Source organism: Furipterus horrens, unplaced genomic scaffold (assembly GCF_987537825.1).
Source record: "Furipterus horrens unplaced genomic scaffold, mFurHor1.1.pri manual_scaffold_11, whole genome shotgun sequence".
Classification (NCBI taxonomy): domain Eukaryota; kingdom Metazoa; phylum Chordata; class Mammalia; order Chiroptera; family Furipteridae; genus Furipterus; species Furipterus horrens.
Genome location: NW_028327181.1, coordinates 70,615,118 through 70,622,127, shown reverse-complemented (window position 1 = coordinate 70,622,127; position 7,010 = coordinate 70,615,118). Strand labels below are relative to the sequence as shown.

The 7,010-nt window shown below is 51.4% G+C and overlaps 1 pseudogene; it reads left to right on the top strand.

Annotated features, from left to right (window-relative positions):
• Positions 1 to 3,672: 3,672 nt before the first annotated feature.
• Positions 3,673 to 7,010, top strand: part of LOC149998209 (ferritin light chain pseudogene) — a 29,062-nt pseudogene continuing 25,724 nt past the window's right edge.

Sequence of the window (7,010 nt, the reverse complement as noted above, 5' to 3'; positions counted from 1 at the left end):
GCCAGTCCCCCGCACCTTGTCCCTCAGTCACATTTCTCCCCTAAAGCCTTACAGCTTTGCAGTCAACCCAACAATGTGCCGTCTCCATCCCCAGCTCTGGACACCAGAATTCCACTAGAGAAAGACATCCAGCTGAATGGACGGGTGTCAAATAAAAGACCTTGAACAGCAGCTGGCCCCAACGGAGACTGACCATCCCTCCACTTGTCCCTGCCAGCCCTTCTCCTGCCCCCACAATGCCTCCCAAATCCTCCCAGGCCCCTCGAGCCCCCAGCCAGGGAAGCTGAGCTCTCACCCTCACGAGATCTCGCTCTCACGGGATGGCCTCGCCTCCTACTTTGCGAAGAAAATAGACGACCGGAAAAGGACGCCCTCACCTTCCTGCCACCCCACCTACAAGCTTTGCACATTTGACTGCCCTTCCTGTTGCATGAAAGGGGTGCTCCTCCACCTGTCCAGGGCTAATCCCACCACTTGTGCCAAGATTCCATCCCACCGCCACCTCCCTAAGGCCCTGTCCCACCAAGGAGCACACCTCCCACCCTGCTGTCTCTCTCTTTCCTCCATCTGTGGGCACCTTTCAGCACAAATGCTTGATCATGTCTCTCCCGTGGAGAAAAAGAATGTTCTAGACTTTTGTCCTTGCCTCTACTGACAGCTTACATCTCTACCTCCCCTCTCCCCTCCCCACCTCCCTGGCTGAGAAACCTGAAAGTGGGCATGAGTCTGCGACTTTTTGCTTATTTTCCACTCATGGATTTTAAAGGGAAAATTTTTGAGGGTATTTCTTTCTTTTAATAAAAGGGTGCATGCTCAGTGTTTATTTACAAGCATCAAATCATGCAAAACCCTGAAAAATCAAAGTCAAAATCTCTTGTGCCAGAGAGAACTCGGTTTAGTCTGTTGCTACACTGCTCCCAGGCCTCTGTCCTTCTATTCGCACACATGGACATGTATGTGTCCAGCACAGCATGGATGAAGTCACAGTTGATGTACAGACTTGCAATCTGCTGTCCTCACCACACAACAGGCTGTGGACGCCTTTCCACATCAGCAAATATGGATGTAGGTCATTGAGGTCCATTCGGATTCTGTTGTATGGACTCACCCCAATTTGCTCAGCCAGTCTCTGTGAGGGGGCATTTTGTTCGCTATCTGCTCTCCTCCTTCCAACTCTGTCCCAAACAAGTAAAAAGAGAAACTCCTTGCTAGTTTCTCCTTCCCAGTACAGCACCCTCCTCTACCCCCACCTCAAGGAGGGTCACCCTCCACTAACATGTAAAGATTCTAGGTTAACATCCAGTATTTCCCTTATTATATAGTGTGGCAAGGGTCACATCAGTTCCAGCAGGACCCAGGGAAGGTAGCTGGGAGAGGTAGGTGGGGGGAGAGGAGGGAACCTGTCCAAACATACACATGCCAGACATACACATGCCAAACATAGATACACAGGCACATGCGCACACCCGGCTGCTAGGACTAGCATCACCTAGAAAAAACCTCTAAAAGAATGTCCAGGCCCGTGACCCAGCCTCCCTCCTGACTTACAGAAAACATGAGTGCATTTGCCCCTCCACGGCCCAGCATGGTGGTGAGGACACCAGCTTTGGACCTCACGGCCCTGGGTTTGAACTGTCTTTCCACCCTCTGACCTTGAGCGAGCAGTATAAGGGGCTGAGCCCGTTTGCCCATCTGTACGGTGGGAATGACAACCACTGCCTTGCAGGTTCATCTGAGTGGCAAACACAGTGCGGGTGACCCTCTGGCAGTGGCGCTTAGGTGAGGAGAGGCAAACTGCAGCTGCTGCATGGTTTGCCACTGCTATGGATATGGCGTGTTCCACCTCAAGTGGGAAAAGCCACAGGGGAGCATAAGATTCAGGCTGGACTCAGGGCCTCCGTGATGACAAGAATAGAAGATAACATGGGTTGAGTGCTTAGGTATTGATTAACTTATTTAGTTCTCACAGAAACCCCATAAGGTCCCAATTAGGAAAAAAGAAATCACTGTGTCCTTCAGATAGAGGGGATTCGATGCAGAGAATTGTCTTTCCTAGTGCTGGGCAGACAAGCAGAGCAGCCAGACAAGGCTAGTGAGACAGTCCATAAGTTAGCACAGGAGGGGGCCACCCCCCACCACCACCAAGGATGAGCAAAGAGGGTGGGTGCTATGGCTTTCAGGGTCATCCCAAAGTTGGAATCACAGTGGCCCTGTCCAGCAGGAGCAAAACCATGAACGACAAGGAGCTGCTTCCAGAGACCAGGCCCAAGACAGAGAGAGAGGTCCATTGGCTAAACCCTGCTGCAAGCCAGATGTCACAGGGTCTGGCAAACACAGCCTGCAAGGTCCAGCCACCCTCTGACACAGAGCGAATAGGCCCAGACCAGACCAGCGTAGGGACCATCATTACCTCCACTTCTAGATGAAGAAACAAGGCACAGAAAAGTTAAGCTACTTGCCCAATGACACACAGCTAAAAAGTAGAGGTGGGGATTTGAACTCAGGCAGCCTGCTTCCGGAACCCACAATCTTAACTGCCACGCTCTGGCACCTCCCCTCAAGCCTCTCAGCTAGCACCCTGTGGCTTCCTCTTGCTTTTCTTAGTTCTCCATCCTTTTTTTTTTTTTTCCTGGCACAGACAGTGTTACACAGGGCTTTGGGGGCAGACAGACTTAAATTGCAATTCCAGTTTCACTGCTGATTAGCTGGGTAAAGTTACTTAATCTGTTCAGTCAACACATATTTATTCAGCAAATAAATCTATTCCAGCAAATACTATATGCCAGTCCCAAGGCGCTTAACCCTTCTAAGCCTCTGTTTTCTCATCTGGACCATGGGTATATTAATATATGGTGGTCAGAAATATACAGTGAGGTGACTGGGGGTCTGGGTTATTATTATGTTTGTTCCAAAAAATGCTGATTCTCCCCCTCCTTCCTCTTTCCCCTGTTCTTGTCCCTGTCAAGCTTTAGGTCTTCCTTCCCAGAGTCATTGCTCACCTAGGCTAGTGGCTCTTGGAGCAGATGTTACTGGTCCCATTGGTGCTACCCCCCAGAGCAGCAACACCCCCAAATCCTCTGCTGCCATCCAGGCCAGCTCTGCATCTCTCGGTGCCTCCGTGGCCCCATCTGGAAAGTGGGTTGGGGCAATAGCCACAAGGAAGAAAAGAAGAAGGGGAGTGGGGCAGAGGAGCAAGAGGAAAATTCTTCGTAAATGTGAGACACTGCTTAAAAACACTGATGCCATGAGCAGTAACAGCAATGGCTCTGGGCAGCAGAACACGGTGTTTGTCTGCTCCCCCTGCTCCCAGTAACCCTGCTGCTTCATGGAGGAAGGGAATAAATAGTGTTGGGCCCCTTCATGCAGAAATCCATGGGTCGGGCAGAGTGATTTGATTTATTCTCAGCACAGGTCACACACAGTAAGGACGCACGACGAGTCAGGCTGACCTCCCACCCCACGTACTCCCCAACCCTCCCCCCTTAACCCAGGAGTCTGCTTCAGAAGAACATCTGAGGTCCCCATGCAGGTCCAAGTTATCCATCCTGCTTGCCAGCCTCTTTGGGTGGTGAATTTGGGAAGACTAGAGTTTGGATCCTCCCCCTGTCCCTCCCAAGCCCTGTGGCCTTGCCCAGACGTGTGATTCTGGGACCCGGCCTCCTCTTCTGCGACATGGTCCGAGGCCAAGGTAAGAGCTAGAGACACAGGAGGGGCCACCACAGGAGTTGTCGCTGCCAAGGGACAGAGCTGTGGCACAGAGGGCTGGGGAGGAAATACACACCGCTCTCTTCTGGGCCCTGATGTCCTGCTAGCACCTCAAACAAGTACAGGCAAGACTACCTGAAGGAGTTCAGCCTCCAGGTAGAGAGAGAAGGGCAAAGAATGGATCTGGAGGGCGAACAGGCATCATTCTGCACAGCATCACTGTGACGCTGGAAGAAGCAAAGGGTTGTGAAAGGCTTGGCTCAGCCCCTGCCTCCAGGAGACAGGCATGCAATGCTCACTGGCATCATCATCAGTGTATAATGATGCCAGCATGACTGTACCCCTTACCCACCTCTCCTGCCCTTCTTCCTCCAGGCAGGCGAAGAAATTGATTATGCCCTGTCTTCTCAGGGAGGAAATAGTTGATAAAGTTGACAACATTTAGCTCCATTCTGATGACCAGATTTCACCCCAGGTCTCATTTTACAAGGGGCGGCGAGGTACCCAAACATCCCTTGTGTTCACCAGAGCTTTAGCCCCTTATGATAGGGTGACAGCCAGGGCTCCCACCTTCAATAGGTTAATGAGCTCTTTGTCCCTTGAAGACAAGGAATCAAGGCAATGAGTCAAATTGATCAAGCCTATACGATGTGCCCAGTACATTCCAGTCACACACCCCATGTCGCTTAGCAGTTTGGTAAAGAACATTCACTTGGGAGCCAGGCCAACCCCGGGCAAGTGGGTGGATTCTCTGGGCCTCAATTTCCTCACTGTAAAGATCATAACGCTGCCCTTCCGTGGGTTGCCGTAAGGTTAAACAGAAAAGGTGGTGCACATGGAACCTTCCATCACCTCTTCTTCCCCACGACAACCCTGGCATGCAGGTGTAACAGCTGGAGAAATGAGGATCGTAACCAGGAGGGGGTTTTTGTGGACCCACACCAGGAAGTCAGTCTCAAATCCGGGCCTGCCTTCGCCCAAAGCCAGAGGTGGGCCATCCCATACCAAGTCTCCCAGTTGACTGATCGCCTTCAGGGGTCAGTCCCTATATTTTGAAAAAGCCAAAATGATTTTCTTTCTACTTGGTTTGAGAACACATTCTGTGGCTTTACTGTTCCGGTCATCATTTCCTTGTTGTTACAGACAGATGGGAACATGGGAGCGCAGGCGGCCTTCGCGGACGGCGGCTGTGCAGACAGTGCTGGAAGGCGGAGGGCGGCGGGAAGGTGGGTTCCTGGGCAGTGGGGCCTGCACACGAGGAAATGGCGGTGCTGCCTCCATCTTGTTTTCTGGCATTTTCTTTCTTTTCTTTTTTTCAGACTTTATTTATTTCTTTGTTTTCAGAAAGAGGGGAAAGGAGGGACAAAGAGGGTGAGAGAAACATCAATGTGTGGCTGCCTCTTGCGTACCCTCAAATGCGCACCTGGCCTACAACCCAGGTATGTGCGCTGACTGGGGATTGAACCGGCAACCCTTTGGTTCACACTTTCCGGCACTCAACCCACTGACTCACACCAGCCAGGGCTTTGGTGTTTTCTTTATTGGGTGCTTGAGTCAGGGTCCTGGAAACCTCAGCCCCATTCCTGACCCCACCCATTACCTAGATCAGCTTGTTCCTCCAGATCCTGCTCAGGTTCTAGAAAGAGGATCCTCCTTTCCTCTCTCGCAAGGCTGTGGGATGAGGTCAAGTCCTTCAAGGAGATGGGAGCCAGGAAGTCCATGCTGAGGGTGATTCAGAAGTGAACTTTGGAGTCTTGGCTTTAAGTTCTGACCTGTGCAATACTTTGAGCTGCGTGACCTTGGGCAAATTACTTCATGCTCTGGGCCTCCGTTTTTCTCAGCCATGAGGTAGAGGTAACCACACATACCCCCAGGTGTCAACAGGAGAGGGCAGTGAGGTCACATCAGAGGGGTCTTTGCACAGCGCTGGAGTGCTCAGCAAATGGGACAGTCATTTGGGGCACTAGGCCTATCAGAGTGAAAGTCATCTGTCCTGCCCAGTCTGGCCAGGGGTGCTGCCTGGGGTTCTTTAGGCCAAGACAAGGCTCCCGTCTGCCGGCCTCACGGGTCCCAGCCCCTCTCAGCCAAGGCTTCCTGTTATTCTCTTTTACTCTTTTAAGGAAAAGAAAAGAAGCATCATTCCTCTGGAGACAGTTGTCCTGAAACTAGCTGGGGAATGTGAGAGACATTCACTCTGCACTGAGTATGTTAAGCCACTTTCTGGGCTTAAAAAAATATATTATTGTTTACCTAACGGTTCTTCTGTGAGAAATGGGTGTCTGTTCCTTTAAACAGAGCACAGCGCGGCAGACAGAGCGGCTCCGGCTTGTTTGCAGCCAGAGGAGGGGGAGAAGGAGAACATCCTGTTGTTGAGTTGAAACGCAGGGACAGAGAGACAGACAGACAGAAGGGGGGGTGGGGGGGAGGTCAGCATAGACCTGAGCAAGGGAACCCAGCTCACTCTTTTTGCTATGGAGAACTTTCTCTTTCAAAAAGACAATATTTGCTTTTTCTTTTGGCCCATATTCTGCCAGTCTAACCCGAGATACTACTGGCTTACTTAAGACCAGGGAACCCTCTCCAGGTGGAATGGCATCGCAAGATAAAGAAGGTCCTGACCATCTCAAGTCCTTGAACTTTGTAGAGAAGGTGGCATGTTGTGAGCTTTTCCTAAATTCAGGGTTTGGGGACTAGGAATCAGGAAAAACACATCTCATTTGCTGAACGGTCATGCTTGTCATATATTATCTCCAGTCTTCCCACCAGCCCTGCCTGGCAGGGAGGTTTATGCATCTCCATTTCAGAGCTGTGGAAGCCAAGGCTCCGGCTGGCTAAGGGTGTGCCCGAGGTTAGACAGATACCCAGGTGGCAGGCAATGGGCCAAGCTTCCCCCGTGGCCTTCAGGCTCCCCTTCCCAGCATACCACACCGCCACACTGCCTCCCTGTAGACACAGCAGAAGATCTGCGGGTGGACAGGAGGGAGACGAGCTGCAGGGTAGACTTCTGGCTGTGTGGTTTACCAGTCACTGCTTTAATCACCTCTAGCAACCCCCTGGATCTTAGGGGTCTGGCATCAAAGGAAAAGCCCCTGACTGTAAACTCCCAAGGGTGTGTCTGGTTCAACCACTGCTGTTCTCAGCAATGGTACCGAGCATTAAAAGAACTCTAAGAAGCATTTCATCAGTTGCCAGATCAGACTGTGTGACTCTCCTGCTTACATTTAGAAGGTGATGCCCAAGATCCTACAGGATCTGGTCCTAGTCCCATCTCCTCACCTTTGTCCTTGCTCACCACGCTCTGTCAC